General features: G+C 39.5%; 2 protein-coding genes across 18 annotated transcripts in view; one reads left to right on the top strand and one right to left on the bottom strand.

Annotated features, from left to right (window-relative positions):
* The window catches only part of RALB (RAS like proto-oncogene B), an 83,659-nt gene that overhangs the window by 22,856 nt on the left and 41,637 nt on the right, over positions 1–19,166 (bottom strand). For 5 of the 17 annotated variants that reach the window (XM_086897688.1, XM_086897687.1, XM_086897690.1 and 2 more), the window contains one exon: positions 4,239–4,334. The exons of 5 other annotated variants lie outside the window; for them this stretch is intronic. The gene's annotated coding sequence lies outside the window, so the exon portion shown is untranslated. Of the gene's footprint in view, positions 1–2,147; positions 2,333–2,898; positions 3,073–3,559; positions 3,642–3,749; positions 3,811–4,238; positions 4,335–19,166 lie in introns of those variants that run through there. 7 more of the 17 variants (XM_086897702.1, XM_086897689.1, XM_086897691.1 and 4 more) reach the window with 7 other exon arrangements.
* The window catches only part of LOC111932222 (leucine-zipper-like transcriptional regulator 1), a 50,605-nt gene continuing 34,570 nt past the window's right edge, over positions 3,132–19,166 (top strand). The window contains exons 1-2 of the mRNA XM_023931239.2: positions 3,132–3,468; positions 6,598–6,668. The gene's annotated coding sequence lies outside the window, so the exon portion shown is untranslated. The remainder of the gene's footprint in view (positions 3,469–6,597; positions 6,669–19,166) is intronic.

Here is a 19,166-nt window from a genome sequence, read left to right as displayed (position 1 = left end):
GCTATCAACAAAATGATTGCTCCTCAGCAGCTGTTAACAAGGACTTTTTAAATACATGTTCTTTAGCCTCCTATCAAGAAGCAAGTATCAACTGTATCATACAACAAAAGCCATAAAATTGACCACTAGGAGAGTGAAATAGCCAAGACTGTTTGCTGACCTTGCTGCTCCAAGCAATAGCAGGCAACAAGCAATAGAACCTTATCACTACTGCTTGACAGTGACGAAGAACAGTTAGCAGAGACATGGGGCTCAAAGGTGAAGAGAGAAAACCTAAAAACTGCAGGTTTTTATCAGCAGGATAGTATTTCCAACTCAAGACTGAATGAACATTGCTATATAACCTAGCTGATAACCGGGATCAGCACTTCTCCTAAGTCAGTCATGCAAAGTTACTTGAAGTCAGGCACACAGGGAGTGAAAAGCAGCAAGCACCGACATTTATCAGCTTCTGTGGCCGCCCCAGACACTGTCTTTCACTCAAACCCCTGGACACCACTACTGCCATCCCGAGTTGCTTGCTACAGCAACAGGCACAAGACATCTACTGACCTCAGGCACGGTTTGTCTTGATACCACTGCGCACTTGCGCTCCCATGGGTGCTTAGTGCCTGCACAGCTGTCATGAGAAACAGGCTCCTTCAGTACCCCTGCTAAGGGAGGCTATTAATTCACATGAATTCGTTGTGTAATAGAAAGCAATTCATTTAATCAGTCACATGGAGCTTGATTCTAGTTAGTAAGAAATGATTTAATGTGCAATTATTCACTGCCTGGGAAGTGAACAGGTTTACAAGAACAAATGATGAACCAGATTCCCAAATCATGATGCTAGAGCTTGTTCTACTGCTTCATGTGGCCCTTTCTGCTCTGTTCACTGGACAATTTTTTTCCATGTGCAGCTTGGGCCCCAACACTTCCTAGAGAAGATGATAATCTTATCCAGCATTTGGCCAAAAAACAGTAGGTGCAAAATCAATTAAGCAGCTGAAAAAAATCTTAGAGCCTAAATGAGGCACTAGATCACAGAAACTATAAACCATCCAGGATTCCAGTGTACACATCCAAGTTGTCCAGGCAGTGTTCCATCTTTACTGACTTGATTTGATCAAAATGCCTGAACTGCTCTTCTACCCAGATTTCCAGGACCACTGCACTGACAATTAGAGACAAGTTTGAGAGTTTTAAAGGATGGCCAAGAAAGGATATTGTCTGATCAAATTAAGCTTTCAGTTAAGAGCTTTTGTAAAGCATTCCAGTTAAATCTTTAGAATAGAAATTCCTCTGCAGTGTATACATAACACTAGCAAAAACAGGTCAGCTTCACTTTCTTCTAAGGCATGCAAAACAGAATCAAGTTGGCTTACTCCAAAAGAAGTGAAAATAAACAATTTGCTACTAAAAGGCTAATATAGGAAACTTGTTTACAGGACTAGTGTGAAGGCTATTCTGTTCCTAAATGAAGTATTTAATAAAGGAAATATTTCACCATGGTAAACTGGTATCATCTGATCATAAGCAAAAATCCAACAAGTAGTTAAAATTATTCTACCAAGTCTGCTATATGCGAATAAGTGCAAAGATGCTATTGTCAAGTAAGATTGAGCTGTTGCTATTAAGTTCTCTGTAATAAAATAATTTTCAGCCTTCAAGCAAATCACTTCCAAGAACCACAAGTCTGGTTCGTAGTTGTTAGTTCTTACACTCACTTTGACAAACTTTAATGGGGGGGAGGGGCAGGGAGTGTTTAAAACATTGAAAAAAATAGACAGCTTTTCCTGAAAATCATGTACCTGAGCAGGAGAACAGACAAGGCACCTCCCTGTCCCTCAGAAGAGAAATAAGGATCTTAGAAACAGAGAAGTAACATTAGAACAGTTTAAACTAAAAAAAAAAAAAAGGGGAAAACCAAAAACTACTCAGACTGCACACTTCAGCTTTGAAAATGGCAAGGCTGCTCCTTGCTTGGCTGCTCAAGACTGCAGGTGTAGTCTCCTTGTTCCCTTCCACCATGAAAATACCCAGTCATAGTCAAGGCTAAGTTTCCCGTTCTCAGAATAGAATCGATTCAACAGGGCTCCAGTTGAAAGACCGAGTTAGGCCTCCACCAGCTGTTCAGGAGACATGACTGGGCTGCTTTGTCTCACCTCACTCCCTGCCCTTCTCCAGGTAAGGTCACGCTCAGGCACCACCCTTCTCTTCCTACAAGATCTACACCGGTAAGGCTCAGGGAGGATAAAGACGGGCACAGAGAGAACCTATCCAGACAAAACAAGATTCTCCAGGAACTTCTGGCTCAGCTGAGACCGACAGCATCCCAAACCCTCTGCTTATCTCCCACAGACGAAACGTTATCACTTATCCGAGGGCACCAAGGGAAGGCAGGGCAGCCTGCACTAACGCTCAAGGCCAGCTCCTCCTCGCCCTTTCCCTCCCCCACGTCCCACTTGTAGACAGGAGTCACAGCGGTCCCCGGCTCCACCTCAGCCCAGCGCCACCGGGAGCCGCAGGAGCGGCCGAATCCATGAGCGCGGCCTCTCACCTCCCACTGCGGCTCCCGCGCAGGCCCGACGGTCACCGGCTGCCCCCGCTCCCCCCTCGCCTACCCCGGTGCTCTCCCACAGACGAGGAACCCCCAGGTAGAAGCTGTGGGGCTCTCCTCGCCCCACGCACCCCGGAGAGAGGGGCTGACCCGCACCGCAAGTGACCATCGGGCACCCCCGCACCTTCCGTCCCTCCCTCTCCGCAGGACGCAGAGACCGGGGGGCTCAGCCACACCCCCAGACTGCGGCCAGGACTCGGCCACTCACGCCTGGTTCACCGAGGGCGCGGGGCCGGAACGGCTGAGGCCGCCACAAGCCCGGGGTTGGGGGATCCCGAGGTCGCTGCTCACTCTACCTGGGGTCTAAGGCGCGGCTCCGTACGGCGGCTCCAGCCCGGTTCCCGTCTCGGCTGTGCCCTCCGGCCCCGCTGCTCCCGCTGCCGCCGCGCCCCGGCTCTCATTGAGGGGGCAGCGCCGCCGCCCGCGCGCCCCCGCCGCGCACTTCCGCCCTCGCCGCTCCCGCCGGGCCCGGCTCCCCGCGAGCACGCGCCCGCCCGCCCGATGGTCACATGGTGATCACGAACCAATCAGCTTTGGGGCGGGGCGGGGCCGGCGGGAGGGCCGTGACGGGCGGCCCCTGCCGCGTGAGGGGCCGGTCCCGCCAACGCAGCAACCGAGAGCACGGGAAGAGACTGCCCGCCTCAGCCCACGGGGAATCAGCTGTGATTCTTTTGGGTCACACCGAGCCCCAGTCCGTGCCCCCGAGTCCCGCCGGCTCGGTGTGACCCAAAAGAATCACAGAATCATTTAAGCCGGAAAATACCTCTGGGATTACCGAGTCCAATCTATGACTAAACACCACTATATCAATTGGACCATGGCACTGAGTACCACATTCAGTCTTTTCTTAAACACGTCCAGAGATGGTGAGTTCACCACCTCCCTGGGGAGCCCATTCCACTGTCTAATCACCCTTTCTGTAAAGAATTTCCTCTTGATGTCCCACCCAAACCTCACCTGGCGCATTTGAGGCTGTGCCCTTTCATCCTTTCCCTGGCTGCCTGGGAGAAGAGCCCGATCCCCACTTGCCTACAGCCTCCTATCAGAGAGTTGTAGAGAGCGAGAAGGTCTCTCCCGAGCCTCCTTTTCTCCAGGCTAAATATCCCCAGCTCCCTCAGCCGCTCCTCATAGTGCCTGTACTCCAGACCTTTCACCAGCTTCGTTGCCTTTCTCTGGATTCACTCCAGCACCTCGGTGTCCTTCCTGCACTGCGGGACAGAACGGGACACAGCATTTGAGGTGCGGCCTCATCAGCGCTGAGCGCAGGGGAAAGAGGAGGAGTTAGGAAGGGCTCTGTCTTAGATACATCACGTATTTTAGTGCAAATTCTACCAATGGATGCAGAAATTAAGTTAGAATGCAAAGGAATGGAAATGTCCCTGATTTGACTCATAAGGGCTGGGAGTGCTGAGTGTTACTAATCATACGGTCAGGCACAGCTATCTTCAGTTACAAAAGAAAACATACCTTTTCTCATTGCTTTAATTTGCTTAATTTTTCTAGGCTTCAAGGTTGACCTATTTGAATTCCACTCACTAAATTTAAGAGTGAATATGTTGGGTAAAATTATTCCTTCTGGAAAAACATGCTTTGTATGACAACACCCACTTTGGGAAACAATGGAAATTATGATTACCACTGATCTCTGGGGGTTCAGCTCCTCTGGGACAGAAGTAATACCTTAAGGAACTGTGTTAACTCCTGCTTTCACACTGGGCTTCTATGTGGCCTCCTGCAGAAGAGGAAGGGAAAGAATTAATTACGTTTTAGCTCTATCCACTGATGGGTGGATGAAATTGCATTTTCAAGTTGGAGAGCACAAAAAAGGCCTGTCACTTAAAATAAATGCAAAAAAAAAAAAATCATCCTTGAAAAAGTGATAGGTAAAACAATGGCCTATTGCCAAAGCTAAAAAACATGGAGGAGGAATTTGAAAGAGATTTCTAAAATCTGTAATTTCAGAGCTGGGAAAAAATGCCAGGAATTGGAAAAAAGAAGTTGTAGCAGAAAAAAGAAAAAAAAAAAGTGGTTATGTGGCTCTGAGAAACAGCTGAGTACTTCAGGACTGCATAAAAAGGAAGTATCTTCTGAATTTTTCCTCTTTTCAAGGAAACAACATTTTCTGTACTGTTTGTAAGTAAACAGGATTTACATCATCCTTACATCATCATCAGTTTCTCTTCCTAACTCAAACTGCAAACCACCTGATTTTAGTTAACTCCTTCTGAAGAAAAGTGAAATTATTAAATTAAGGTAATATGAAAGGTCCTGATTACAGAAATTCTTTCCTTCTGCCTTATATATTGTATCAGAACTGCATCAATATTCATCCTGCGCTAGAAGCTGGCAGATTGAGAGCTATTTGCTGTTTGATGCCATCCACGCAGAGAAAGAATAAGCAGAGAAAAAAATATTGCCAAATGTGAAAGGATCCTGTTTTCCGCTAACACTTAAATTAGCAAATTTGTGGTATTTCTAGTATTAAACAGGAATGGTTTCTAATATAGATTTTGTACATTTGTATATGGTCCTAAAAATGAATGAACAAGCCCAAGAAGACCCAAGCAAAAATTAATTAGCACTGTTTACTATTTATCCTGTAACTGGGTCTCCATGGCCATCCTTCATGCCACGCAGGCATTGTGGTAGATTTGTTCTCTGATGTGCGGATTCACAGAAGCTAAACATTTCCAGCAAATTGTATCTACGATTAAAAACTGACAGGAACTTGGGAAGCTGAATCTTTTCAAACTGAATGCAATACAATTCTCTCCTGCACATACCACAGTGCTGACACTTCCCCCTTCCCTTTGCAAAAAAAAAGAGGGTCAAAAAATGAACCCCATCTACCTTGCCTCTGAAAATTGCTTAGGGGAAACCTACCTCTTTGTAGTAATCCACTCATGACAAAGAACATTTGTGTGATGCCACATTTTGAATTATTATGCATGTTGCCTGGTATAATCTCCATGGTTACAGATATATTTTTTGCTTCAGTACTTTAGGAAAAGGATTCTATAGAACAATTTAGGGGAGAAAATTCCTTTTCATTGTCATTTCTATTACATTTATTTTATTCTATGTGCTTTCACTTTCTAAACAAGTAAAATTCCAGTAGAGATGGAAAAAATTTTCTCCAGCTGTTGCTTTATCCTGCCATAATGTATTTTAAACTGAAAATTCCTAGCTATGGGGACAGTATTTTTTATGCATATATTTAGTTTCTAACCCAGTAAGAATGTAACAGGGCACCGTGTGTCACTGCCAGAGTCATAAACAACAGTAAGTGTGGTGGGATGACTGAACAGTAAATATTTTTTCTTTGCAAAGATTAGGACTCATGCTTCCCTTCTGAGCAGTTATAAATAGAAATTAGCTGAAGTTTGTGATGGGAAAAATGTAAATCCCAAATATTTAGCTCTTTTCCTACACCATTTGCACACCTGGTTATTCTTTGATAGTGTTCATAGGGGAAACAGAGGAATGCTTGGGGAACAGAAACACCACCCCCACACTGTATTATCTAGAATGCTGTGATGTCCCTTTGTTCCCAAAATACAGTTTTTTGTATGTGCAGAGTTGAGCTGCCAGAGTTTGTCTAGGCTCAGATAACTTGTAAGAAGAGGTAGATGAGCATAATGTGCGCTCAAACAGAGCTTGTTCCAAATGAAAAAGAATGTAGTCAAAGATGATTTTCTATTTGGGCATGGACAGCCTAACAAGAAGTACATTTTACATTTACATTTTATTATTTGTATACTTAAGAGAATGCAGCTGACCTCACCATGATTTATGAACTTCAGCATTCTAAAACCATAAAGCAATAAACTAAAAAATATCTGAAACAAGCAATAGTAAATGAAATATGACTCTGGTTTTGGTCTTGTAGGAGATTATGGTGTTTTGACTGTACCATTCACTTTATTTTTGTTACAAACAGCCGGAAGTCACCACACTAAAATAAAGTTCACTGTCAAATAACCTTTCCATTTCAGATACAGCTGGGATTTGTCAGGATCATATCACAAGGTCATTTTTAAGGAGATTCTCACTGACATTTTGTGAGGTAAGGGATTTCACATTCCAGTTTTACAAGTGTTACACTTCTGATCGTCATGATTATCAACACCATGACAGATTTAGGGCCTGATCTTGGAACTTTTACAGAAGGAGCTAAGTTTATTTTAAATAACTTGATAGCCAAGAATCAAAAGAAAATAAAGGGTTTACAAAGAGTTAGAAGAGGTCATTCCATGGCCCAAAGCCAAGATCAGTTACACATATATAATTTTTGGCATGCCCATTTTTAAAATGTAGTTAAGATTGTGGTATTATCATAGCAGTTTGTTTGAAGTACTGGACTACTTTATCATAAGAAAAGACCCAACAACATTTACCTTAACTGGCACTTTCTGCAGATTAAACATATTAATTAGTTGCATACTGCACATAGCCATGAATCTTTTTTTTCCTTTTTTTGCACCTGAATGATAAATATTCAAAAATAGTTACTTTTTCACTCTTGACAGTTCTTTGCCTCTTTCAAATAACACCTGATTTTGCAGTTGTTTTTTTGTAGTTCATGTTTCCTAATTGCCAGTCACTTTCCTTCCCATTTGCACTCCCTCCAGCTGGCCCATGTTTCCTGATGTGTACTGCTGAAGCAGATACATTAAGTAAAGCTTTACCTGTTAAATGTAGGGTAGAAAGTGTGCCTTAGTGTCTTACAGATCACATTGAAGCCAATTTGGTAAAAACATGAATTATTACAAAGAGATAAGGCAGGAGATTTTTTTCAGAATAATAAGCAGCTAACACAGTTGAGGATTTACCTCCCTGAGTTTAACAGTGATACTTTGTTGAACAGCTGCTGTTGGAAGGTGATGTGAGCATACTTGAAAAAAAATTCATGCTAACAGGTCTTCTCCCCCTTATTTTTAAATCAAAATTTCCAGATTAAATTATTGACAACTATATTATATTAATAATGAAAATTATTGGCTTTTATAGCAGCCAGCATTCTAGCAGTGTGGGAGCAATATTTCAGAAAGAAAAGGATTCTTCAATTAAAATTATATTATTTTCAAGTACTTACTTCTATCTACAATCTCTAATTAAGTTGATGTGACTTAGAATGAGGTTAAAATGTCCTTCTGAAAATTAAACCAGATAATTTTTTTATGTAAATATATTCCGACCATGAAAGCCCTTAATTTTTAGTCTATTATCTTCATTACCATAAATGCAGTTTTCCCTTTTCCATGTTTATGCACAACATCTTTTGCAAATGTTTGGAAGCTCTGATGCCCCTTCACCTTTTAAATGGCAGTAGATTTTTTGGTTTTTTCTAAAGCACCTCACCACTTAGCAGAGAGATCCTGGCAACTGAATTTTGTAACACGGTTTTTGTTATGACTATTTTACATATTCAAGAATGGTGCTCCTTCTAGAATAAACTCTGACATGACTCAGCTAAAAAATGCCAGACTTTTTTTGCACCCACAACGTAACTTTGCACTATTGTGCTAGGAAATGTCTAATTAAAGAAGGCCTAAATGGGAACTGAATGGAAAAGCTCTTCTGGAAGTTCTGTATGAAGTGTTTTGGATGGTGAAATGAGTGGCTACAAATTTTGTCTACAAAAATTCCTCTTCAGCTGCACTTGGCTACAGATACTAATCCCTAAATTTACACCATATAACACTTCACTGCTTGTTAGTTCTTGTATTTAAATATGGAGGTGAAAGCCTTAAAAAAGTGGGTAAAGTGGGTAGTAAACCTGTAGGAACTTATTCCACCAGTGAAGTTTATGAGGAAGTTTGTGTGCCTATGAATACATTAATTTAAATATCATATTTTTATGGCATTACATTGTCCTCAATTAGAGAGCTTTTTAAGCACATAATACAGTCATATGCTAATATTGCTGCATTTGAGGAGAGATTTTCACTACTGAGCTGCATGTTCATATGTTAGTTTACACAGCATTCTTGTCTAGAAAAGACATGTTGCTTGTGGTTGATAAGTCTACAGTCTCCAAAGTCTACTAATATAGTCTACAAAGAGTTCCTCCTTTTTTCAGTGTTAAATCAATAAGAGTACAATATGCTTTACATTAGAGGATTAAGGAAAGCTATTTCAACATAAGTGTGCATTGTATCTTGTAGCATTTGGGCTTTTGATTTGCTTTTTATCTTTTCAGTGAGCAGTAATACTTAGGATCTGTCAGAAAAGTTAGAGATTAACTTTTTAGAAAAGCCAATCTGCTAGAAGCTAATTATGTCACTCGTAGCAAATTGTGATTTGATATATTGAAAGGTTTAATCAATATTCAATCTGCTAACTCATTAATAAATACATTGTAAATAATAATAAAAAAAACCCACTACATTCTGTCTTCTGATGCAATTTACAGTAAATCTCTTATTCCTTTGGAAAAGCTTGGGAGGAGCTGTGCTGGTTTGTGGGGTCCTCAGTCTACAAAAGTAATGTACCTTGGCCAAAATATAAGCACAGGACTCTCTCAGTTCACAACCATGACATAAGCTTCATTCCTCAAGTTTTGTTATTTCATTATGATGTATTCCTGGAATATTATAAAAAATAAAACAAGAGCACTGCAGTAAAATGAAGACTAAAAAATTTCCAAGAGCCAGGAAGTTCTGAGTTCAGACTTCAGGTACTGTGGGTAATGTGAGCAAGTAAAGGGGAAATATAAAGGAATATGTGAGGGGAGAGAGAGATGCATATCTATGTGGGTATATATACATTTCTAATTTAAAAGTTGTGATTGTGCCCAACTAAAATAGTGTTTAAAGGCCAGAAATACTGCATGTGCCCAAAATTCATTGAAGCTACACTGGATTTGTAGCACAAGAGAACTGCATTATGTAGTCACAAGCAAATCCAGCCACACTTCTACCTTGGCTAATCTCAAAATAAATAGTTGAAATCCCAAATTTATCTCATTTTGCACCCTAAAAGAAGCTGTTTACTGGGAAACAGTGAATATTTCCTTTAATTTAGTCTGGCTTTTCCCTTCCTTTGCAGAACTGTGTTTTAAGACCTTGCAAGTTGTGTTAGAGATTTGCCTAGAACAGAATGGCCAAAGAATGGCTTCTTCGGACATTTTTTGATAAAATACCATTTATTGAATAGTGTCATATCTTGGCTGTGTCAAATTTTATTTTCTTGTTTTAACATTTTAACAGATGAGACCAGAATCTGTGTATTATGTATGTGCATTTACTGCAAATCTGCACCTGTACAACTGCTGAATCAGTGTGTTTGTAATGCAAATGCTGAACAAATTAATGTAAGAAGTTTCATCTATTCAGAATGAAAACCTAGAATTTACAGTAAAAAATAAACCCATGTCTGCATCTTCCAAAAGTCCTTGAGAACTATGATTACCTTTAATCATACAAAACACCTTTGTGTAACTTTGAGATCTTTAGTAAGAAGCTTTACACAACCTTTCAGAGAACAATAAATCAAACTTTGACTTTTCAAAATTGTTTTGCTGCACTCAGGCATGAATTTCATCTTAAAGCGGGATTTCCTGAAGGGCAACAATAGACCTTTAGCCTATATTTCCTGATCAGATTTTCAGTAGCAGAAAATGAATTGGTTTGATCTGGCTCACATAACTAGTTATTCCCTTTATAACTCTTGTCATTTTTTTAGGCTTTCCATTTTCTATACAAAAGTTCACTAATATTTTAAATGGAATAATAACCAGGTCAGAAGATGTACAAGGCCTGCTTTTCCCCTGCCTTTTTTCTTCTGTACAAATTTCTGTCTGTGAAAATATCTGCAAAATGCTTAATATCAATTGATACAGATTTAATCACTAGAGAAATAGTCACATAATGTGGAGAGGTGGCCCATAATCCTATATTTCCATTCTCTGGAAGCAGTGCAAAATGCAACAAAATTAACGTGTAATCTTCCTTCAGTTCTTTCCAAAAAAAAGCAGTCCTTCATGCTCTTTGGAAAGTGCCATGGATTTGGCCATTGTGGCTGCAGATATCTATCATGTCATGCAAAATGCAACAGTCATGTCACGTCCATGCTAGATTGAGCTTGATGTGGTTCTGCCTTTTCAGCTTCCTTTCACAGAGCCTAAGCAATGTGACCACCTGCTGAATCCTTCTCTTTAGCATGCAAAGAATCCTTTGTTCAGATCAGCTGGGCTTCTTTGACTTCTTAGCTCAGAAACAGTTTCCTTGTGGCTTTTCTTATACCTCTCCAAGGGTTTTCTTGGGATAACTCGAGAAACTTTCAATTCAGGAAAACCTGATAAAACTCAATTCCTTTTCCACTTAGCTTAGATTTGCAATTTCTTGCTTTGTTGTATATTAATGGAGATAGGTCTAAGCTACCATTTCTAAATATAGTCTGAATCATGGCAGAAAGAGTTGCAGAACTATTCTGCTTGCAGTTAAAATTTTCTTAAACTTCAGGACTCATTTTTAATACTTTATTAAATTGAGCTCATCTTTACAATTCTTATAATTTCTTGCCTAGAGACTGCTGTGATTTTACTAAAGTTTTCCTTTTCACTGAGCCATACTAGATTTTCTGCCATTAAGGTTCTACATCTCTGATGGAAATTTCATTTCTTAGTTCTTGTCATGCAAACAAGGCAATTAAAAAGTAGAAGCAGTTAAAGATTGCAGCATGAAAAAGATCAAAACTTCTGATGGGGAACTATTTTGCAAATAGAAGTAAAAGATTCACTTAGGATGTTTACCTGTGTTAGAAGAATTGATTATCAGCATTAAAAGTTAGAAATCATCGTCATATGATTCCAGAGGGCCTTAGGAGACCTCAGATACAGGAGTCTATTCTAGTTAAAAGAAAATGAGATGTTTTTTTAACAGCTTGATGACAGTGTGGGAAATACTCTTGTCTCATCCCCAGAATTTTCTTGCTTTAAAGCTGTCCTCATGAGATGACTCCACACACAAAATCCTTATGACATGTAGTTCAACTGTTGGCTTTTGACATGGCTGTTGCATGACACAGGTGAATTACCTGATAATTATCAGGTCTACTTCTGAGAAATGGGTATAAATAAAAAATAATCTTTCTTGTCAGTTCCCAAAAGTCATAAATGTAAAAACAAGATGTGACTGCCATGATTGGTCCTTGGTGGCCACATCTACAGCATCAATTTCATCAGCAACTTTCACCTTCTTCCTTCTAAAGGCTTTTATTAAAAAGGACTGCCCTCTTACCATGTTAGTTGTTATGAATGCAGCTGTCTTAAGGGAGGATACTGCCTGTTTTTACAGATCTCAAGGTCACAATCAACCATGAAAAAAGGCTGTAAAATTTACTTCTCTAAAAAGATGTTTTCCATATCCCTCAAGCTAAAATAAGTTTCTTTTGGCTACAAAAGACAAGACTTTTTGTGCTTTTCCAGACAGCTAATGCAGGAGCATGCTCACCTATCCCTTTAGAGACTTCTTTCAGTATATAGGCATTATTAACAGGAAGAAAAGACTTAAAAGCTGACCAATAAAACATTTGTCATCTTTTTAAGATGTACATTCTTTCTCCATCTAGCAAATTTCAAAAATGTGTCAGAGGTTTGGATCATAGAGAGACTCTAAACATGCTGCTAGAAGAGGTGTGAAAATTTGCTAGTCCAGATTAGAAAGTTCTGAGCAGCAGAGCTACGATACATTAGAAGGCACAACACTTGTGGCTACTCCTGATCTCATTTTAGATCCATACCACAGAGCTATTTCCTATTTATATTTTGGTCCATGTGCACTTTTAGCTCTCTGAGAAGCATACTTTGTGTTCCAGCAGATTTTGAGTCAGTTTTTATTCTTATTGACCAATATTAATTCCAAACTTTTGACTATTCATTTTCAGGAGAGTGTCAATGGCTTGTTGCTCCAGGACATAACTCATTTGTATTCTCAACTCACTAAAGCAGACTTTTCCAGCCTGCTGGAGACACAGCTCCAGTTATTTGGGCAGCCAGAGCTCTCATTCAAACCCTAGGTTTTGAGCTGAACCTTTCTGTCATATGCTCCTGATGTTTTCCAAATCTACCAAACCAGTCTGCTGGCAGCCTTGTTTCAGTTATATAAAAAATGTTTTAGTTCCAGCTCTTATTCTGTTCCATGTACAGCCATTTCATTCTAATTCTGCCAAAACTTTGCCACTCTTGTTCTAGTTCCTGTTAATAAAATGCAGTGCTTCCTGGTCTGCATCCTGTTAGTGCTGACACCGTCTCCTCATATCCAGTGTGGATTCATTCCACCAAGGACAGGAAATGTTCTGCTTTGCTGATTCAAATCTGATCAGAAATAATGTGGAGATAGAAACTTTTAAGAGGGATAGTTTAGATAAGAACATGACAGTTGAGAATGTAATAGTCAAAGTTACAAACTCAAAGGGACAAAATATCAGAACTGGCTTGAAAGTCCTTGAAAAATGGTAACAGTAATAGTTATGAAACATAGTCTGAGAATTTAGCCTACTATCACCTTTCTTCTGTGTCTGTTCTTCCTAAGGTTTCTGTTGTGGATTTTTTGGGGGTTTTTTTATGTGTTAGTTGGTTTTTTAAAGTGTATTCTAGTCTATATAACTTGCTATTTACACTGGTTTGAGAACATACCAATTTTAATTTATATTATTTAACAAATGTTTTACGAGAATTTTTGGAATTTAATATTGCTAACAATAATTTTTTTGTGGAATCACCTCATGAGCTTGACAGCTTTAAATCTGCCATTTAAAATATTCCTGCCATTTAAAAGAAATCTGTCATTTCTGACCAATTGTCTAAAAAGAGAATCAAATCCACTTCTAAACAGTTAAAACAAACTGTGTAATTAACTGTGGTGGGTTCTTGAAACATCAATATAACAAAAACTGCCTGTGGAACTGGCAATTGCTAGAAAAGAAGTGAAGGACTATTAGGGCACAATAGTGCCAGAGGCTGAAGTCTGAGGACTCACCTTGGCTTAATGGATATGGAAGTTCTGTGTATAAAGACAAACCATTGTTATTCAAACTCTGCTACGTAGTCACACTAAATATATTTGAATCTTACAAAATGGTGTGCACTAGTTGTGCTGCTGAAAGAAAGTTCTCAGCTGAGAATTTAAATGGGACATGGCATAAATATTTAAGCCAAGGCATAGCACAAAAAGGTGAAAACTGACCTAGTGTGCTTGATAAAGGGAGACAAAAACAGGTAAGCCCTCAGGTTCTTCATTTCATAGCTCTCTTGAGCAAATTAGAAAGTCACAGTGTAGAAGAGTAAAGTTTAATGGTACTTTGCACAGTCACATCCAAAATCACGGCTTCTTTTTCCTAACGAAATCAGAATATCCTTTGGCTTCAACAAGGATGGGTAAGGGATTTGCTGTGTTGGTAGGGACTCTTTAGCTGATTTAGCATGACTAGGCAGGATGCTCTCCTTCCTCTGTGATTGCTAACGAGTGCCAGGAAGTATTGCCTTCCTTCCTGGCTCCAAGCTTGCTACCTCTACAACATCCTATGCCTTTTCTGGCAGGGCCTCCTTGCCAGAATACAGAGCAGACAGATATCCACACAATGCTAAAAAACAGAGGGTTCAGACATTTCTGGTGGATGCAGTAATCTTATTTCTTTCTTCTCCTCTGTTGTATAAATAACCATCATGTTTTATCTAGTAGTGAGTATTTTGGTTGTGAAGGACCAATCTGTAATTAACTTTGTTATGATAATTATTATAGAAATGTAAAATTTTGGATATATAGATTAATTGCAATTTTGGAAAGCAATAGCTTTGACACCTTTGTGTTTGAAATATGCTGTATCAGCAGATTTGGGTATGTTCAATATACCTAGAAAAAATTGACTATGTTCAAAATACCTACAGTTGTAGTTATTTTCTTTCAATTCTAGCTGTCACAATTACATGTTTCACCTCTGTAATAATGCATTTTTCCCAGTGATGACTCAGAGGAAATAGTCTCTCCATCCAATTTTTCACAGAGTAAATCACAGAGGTTTCCCAAAGTTTTCACTGAAAAAAATGCTATTGTAGAGCTAGAATTTAATGCAAGTCCAAATAAATACTAGCCTAAATACGTGACCAAATGTAATTTCATGCAGTTGTGACTTCACTAGAATACTGCCTGGCTTGGGAACCTTCTTACACTGTTATATAGCAGATGTGCACTTCTGCTATGTATTAGCAGCCTATAACATAAGATAGCACAGACTCAGCTTGTACTGCAGACTAAGCCTTATTTAATGTTTGCATAGTCTAAGATACTAGGAATTAATGTATTAGCTGCAGTATTACTGGCTTCCTCTCCCCTTCAGTCCTCTCTGTTTCAAGAGCTATGATCATATTCCATTCCAGTGACTTCAGCACCAATCTGGATATACACTGAGATGGCAGAGTAGAATTTGACAGCTATTCAACATGGAGCTGATTTGTATTTTAAATTTACTTCTTGCTTCCTTCTTGACCTTCACTATTAACTCAGCTGGTCAAAGTATGGTGCTAATAACAACAAGGTTGTTGGTATGAATGCCATATGGGCCATTCACTTAAAAGTTGGACTCAGTGATCCTTATGGGTCCCTTCCAACCCAGAATATTCTGTGATTCTGTGATTTCAGAAAGTTACAGACATAAATGATGCCTTAAAAGGTATAAATGATGCTTAAAGACAAATGCCCCTTCCTTGTGGAGATTATAATCAACAATAAGTAATAAAACCACAATATAAAGAACTACTGCCAGGAGGCAATAGATTCTTTCCAGAGACTATGCTTTCCCATGGGACCTGCATGCAAGAATGAATTTAGTCATTCTTAATCTACAATCTGTCCAGATTAAGTACTCTGTTTCTTTTAAAGATGTAAATAGCAACGCCTAGTGGATTAGCATAGAAACACGTTATGGAAGAAATGCATTTTAGGAAGTATTTGAATGAACATAGCTCTTCCAGAAATCTTATCAGAAAAGATTTTACATTCAGAGAAGAATAGATGCTGCCTTTTCATCACAGTTACTTTCTGAAAAACAAGCATTTAAGAGAGATAAGGAAACTTTCTTGTAGACTATTCCTATTATCAAAAAGCAACTTCACTCCACCCTTCCCTTGTATTTGGCTTCTTACAGAGTGCCTGGAGCTGCCGGTGTGTTCCAAGATTACCTTCAGAAAAATCCCCTGCTATTAGCAGACATGCTAACAAAAGAAATAAGTTTATACTACTTCCAAAGAGGAAAAATCTAATTGATCAAAATCTGGAGAGGTACCCTGTTAGCTTGACTGAGATGACAATCAATAGCAGTTCATACCTCCTGCCATTCACACTGTCATACTTGGGCAGTGAATCAGGCTAGAGGGGAAGGCTGGGTGGAGCAACAGGCTGCAGGGGAAAATTACTGTCCCTTGCTCCCTACTCTGTGTCCCATCCCTCCTCCCCACCCCCCAACAAGTAGCAAATGAGAACAGCAGTGGTGGAGAGGTGCTGCTGTTCTTACCTGTTCAGCAAAAAGTTAAGGTACCAGGCTATCCCCAGGAGTGTTTCTTTCATATGTCCAAGAACTCAAAATCATTCAGACAGAAGCACAGCAACAACTGCTCTGTATCAGGGTATATCCCTGCCCACATTTCCTTCTCTTTGGGATGAGGCAGCAGCTCATCATGAGAATAATACTCCTTTCCCTCTCTTTGGGAGGAAGCAGCAGTTTGTTAATTGGAATTCCCATAGAAGAGGTGTTTCAGAAAAGACAGATAATCCTGCAGACCAGATTGGACCAGAGGGCTGCATTTTGCACCATGCTGGTCAAGAATCTCCAAAATTCATCTGTATCCACTGACTGTGTTCTGAGTTAGGTCAGTGTTAAGAGCTTTTGGAGATCACTGTTCATCTCTGGACATAAAGACTCTTATTCCATCCTCAGTCTTTGTGCAAACCTTCTCTTTGCAATTGGACACTACTCACAACAGGGCTACACAACCCTATCAGGATAGTCTCAGACACTGGGCAATATTACAAAGGAAATTGTCATCACCCAAGAACTTCATATGCAGTTTGTGGCTTTTGGAGTCATCAGTCCTTACTAGAAACAAACAGAGACCAGTATGAACAGGTTGAAGAATTATATTGAATTCATAATCCTGATAGTCGTAGCCAGTTTGATTTTTCCTTGGTTACCTCATTTGTTGTCACAACACTTCATTCTGGAACAGAAAACCAGTGGACAAAGCATGGGATTAGTAAATTAGTAATCCAACTGCACCCTTAGCACTAGCGCTTATATGCTGTGAAAATGTGGAGATTTTTGCATAGTATTATGAAGGAAAGAGTTGTGTCACAGTGCTGAGGTGGGAAAAGTACTGTTTATGATTGTGATTGATATTGTATTGCTGCAGCAGAGTTTTAGTAAGAATAATGCTGCAACATAAATGTTTCCTTCAGCTGGGAATAAACCTTGTTTGTTAGACTACAGGAGTAGAAGGAATTTCCAACATTCAACCTCATAAGATGCCTTTTAAGTGAAAACAGAGACTTGGCTGACTGAGATTAAGATGAACAGGACTGAAGAAGTCTGGCATTTAAATCACAGTAGTAGCAAAACCAGATGACAAATCAGAGCTTTAAAAAGCCTCTCAGATAGAAAGGTTTGGGGTGGAAAGGAAGTGAGAGGAATGGAGGGTGTTGGTTATTAGGGGGAGGAGAGAGGAAATGATGCTATTGTGGCAGCAGAGCTGATGAAGGTCAGAGACGATAAGCTCTGATTTGCATTCTTACAAAATACTCATACAAATATGATTTTTAATGAAAGATTAGGGTCATTGTGTCCAGGGAGTTTGCTGTGCTTGTATGATTGTAATCTATAGTGCTTTAGTTTTTCAAGCAAAAAACAGAGCCTTCAGCAATTTCATGCAAAGGATATCTGCTTTGCATTAGACTTTCCATAAGCCTTCTGAAGAATTAGCTATAAACCTTAAGATCTGCATTTTACAGGAAGCTCTGGGAAGGGTCAGTCCAAGCTCTGGTATCTGGAGAAGTCACTGGAGGACATGGAACAAGCAATGAGGCTCTCAGGTCTAACTCCATCCAAAAGATACTAAGCAGAATATTTCAACTTTAAGTACATGTTTTTGTGACCACCTATTGAAGAACTGTGTCAGACACAAGACAAGTGTCCCAGGGACATAGGACAAGCTGGATCTTGTGAAATTAATGACAGGTAGTCCTACAGGGGGATCCATGTTAAATTTCTTTCACAGAAATTGCTTATACCTATCTATCTCCTAGGAAACAGTATTTATCTACATTAACATTCTATATCTAGTACTAGATATATAGAATATGACTAGGTTCAATGCAGTTTAGCTTTCTCTTCTTTAGCATTCCTACAGCTTGCCAGAATGTCTGCTTCTGCAGAAACAAAGGTTAATTAAACACATCCGCCCATCAGATCAAGGAGTGAACGTTATTACAGTCTGGCCCCGAGCTACCTTCAGCTGTCAGCACTGAAAGATACTTGTAACTTCAAATTAGTCCTCAAGCAAAACTAGTTTCAGCAGAAACCACTTGTTTTATTGAACAGAAAAGGTCTTCCCCATATTTATAGATTCAGCTTGTACTTGTCTTGCTGTACCTAGTTCCAGCAAGAAATGTTCTAGGGGTATTTTGGAAGTTGTGTGATTCAAGGTTCTTGGACCTTTATGGTGCCATGTTAACACATAATAAGGATTGTTAGAAAAAAATCTACTTTGTCTGCATTGCTAACAAACACCATATTTTATAATTAACAGAGTTTAAGGTAACTCTCATTGGATTTTTTTTTTCTTTTACTTTTATTATATAGCTTTGCCTCTTTCACTGTGCTTAGGCAAATAGCTAGCTTAGTGAAATAGCTAGGGAAATAAACTGGCCAACTCCCTCATTATACACTTCTTTTCACTTTTCACTTTCATTTTCCAGCTCTTATGTATAAGCACCATATTACCACAAATGCTTTGTCAATTCTGTGAATCAAATCTAAAGAATAACACATTAATTATATGAACTCTTCAGAGTAGCACTATGGCTGTACCTCAGTTTCCCTCTTGCTGTCCCAGGGAATGAAGTCTGGCAGGACATACCTTTCACAAACATGTACTGTTACCATGCCTATAATCCCCATTACTTGAAGAACTGACATTCTTAAAATGTTTTCCTTCTGTGCTGAATCAACAGAACAAGGCTGCAATAGACCTGACAGAGGGCAGTGACCAATAATCCGATTACTTAAGGTGGGTAGGACACACTGAGGTCTTCTTTGGAAGTAGAATCTTAAATAATGTTAATTTTGTAAAAAAGTATAATATCTACTTAATCATAGAATCTGGCTTGTGTCTATTTTCTTTAATAGTAGATGAAGCAAGTGTAACTCTCTGCATCCAAAAGTCAAGGCCTCTATTTTGTCAGAACTCTTCTCAAATGTGATTGTGTACTATGCATCCCCCATTCTCATTCAAATTATCCACAAGCAATTTCTGCTTTCCTCAAGATGACTCATTCTTCATACTTATTAGAGG

This window comes from Cyanistes caeruleus, chromosome 7 (genome assembly GCF_971803275.1).
Source record: "Cyanistes caeruleus chromosome 7, bCyaCae1.hap1.1, whole genome shotgun sequence".
NCBI lineage: Eukaryota > Metazoa > Chordata > Aves > Passeriformes > Paridae > Cyanistes > Cyanistes caeruleus.
This window is presented reverse-complemented; position numbering and strand designations above follow the sequence as displayed.